The sequence below is a fragment of the Trichomycterus rosablanca genome, chromosome 2 (genome assembly GCF_030014385.1).
Source record: "Trichomycterus rosablanca isolate fTriRos1 chromosome 2, fTriRos1.hap1, whole genome shotgun sequence".
NCBI lineage: Eukaryota > Metazoa > Chordata > Actinopteri > Siluriformes > Trichomycteridae > Trichomycterus > Trichomycterus rosablanca.
This window is the reverse complement of record NC_085989.1, coordinates 46,169,047-46,170,784: the sequence shown is the minus strand read 5'-3', so window position 1 is coordinate 46,170,784 and position 1,738 is coordinate 46,169,047.

Genomic DNA, 1,738 nt, shown 5'->3' with positions numbered 1-1,738 from the left:
CTGCTTTCACCCTGTTCTTCAATGGTCAGGAATCCCACAGGACCACTACAGAGTAGGTATTAATTTGGGTGGTGGATCATTCTCAGCACTGCAGTGACACTGACATGGTGGCACAGACACAGCAGCGCTGCTGGAGTTTTTAAACACCTCACTGTTACTGCTGGACTGAGAATAGTCCACCAACCAAAAACATCCAGCCACATGGGCAGTGTCCTGTGACCACTGAAGATCTAGAAGATGACCGACTCAAACAACAGCTATAGATGAGCAATCGTCTCTGACTTTTCATCTACAAGGTGGGGTAGGAGTGTCTAATAGAGTGGGCAGTGAGGTGACACAGTATTTAAAAATTCCAGCAGCGCTGCTGTGTCTGATCCACTCATACCAGCACAACACACACTAACACACCAGCACCATGTCAGGGTCACTGCAGTGCTGAGAATGATCCAACAACCTAAATAATACCTGCTCTGACCATTGAAGAACAGGGTGAAGAAGGCTAAAACGTATGTAGAGAAACAAATGGACTACAGTCAGTAAATGTAGAACTACAAAGTGCTTCTATATGGTCCGTTTTTCAGGATAAACTCAAGTTCATATGTGTGTGAGGGCAGGTGAGTGAATACTTTTGGCAATATAGTGCATTATTCTATGATTGCTGTAGCAAACATGATCTATACGCTAAAGCCAAAAAGTTGCATCATAGACCATCTTTTTAATAACGGAGAAGGTCTGAGTTTCCATTATTGTAGCACTTTCTTTCTGGTACAATTGTGTGCGTTTGTACACATTTGAAACACTTTGTTGTGCATTAAGATCCATATGACTTCACACTGAGAGAAAATTACATTTGTATTTATTTTGTCTTGCATTTATTATACACTCCTGTTTAAAAGAGCAATATACCCAATAGGGGTGGGTGATATGGCCTTTAAATAACATCACAATATTGTGGGATATTTACTAAATGTACATTAAATTAAGCATCACTTCCAGTGGGGCTGGGCGATATGGCTTAAAAACTCATATCTCAATATGCATTTGAGAAGTGGTGATATACGATATGATATAATGTAAACTTAAAGTACAACGGCAGGCCACCGCCCGTATTTTACCTTATAATGTTTATAAGTTAAAAACACAAAACACTGTAGTTCTGATAAATTCTGACTAATTACAGTGTTTATGTTTTGTATTATTACAGGCTGTACTTCTATTCATATTGACAACATTTATATAGATATTCACAGAATTATGGCTGGTCCACACATGCTCAGTATGACAGCGCTATAGGAATGTGTGCATTTGCAGGAGAAAACGTGTGTTCAGCCGGTAGGACAGCTATTTGGGGATTGTGCGCATGCTCTATGGCAGGGGTCACTAACCTTTTCGAGACTGAGAGCTACTTCATGGGTACTGAATAATACAAAGGGCTATATGTGTTTGATACAAAAACATACATAAAGAACATAAAGTTGCACAGTTCACCTTTAATAATAATATTATTAGGATTATTATTATTATTATCAGATGATAATTATGTATGAAGAGACTGTCTGATCATATGTTAATGTTAATGGTCCCTCAGAGCAGCACAAAATTAAAGTTGTATTCTGGTGCTTTGATGACCTCACTTGGACAATTACATACAGAATGCTCCATCAGAGACATAATACACGGGCTCACCTTCAAGATAGTGGATGCAGATCAAGAACCACTGCTCTCTGGTGCCACATGT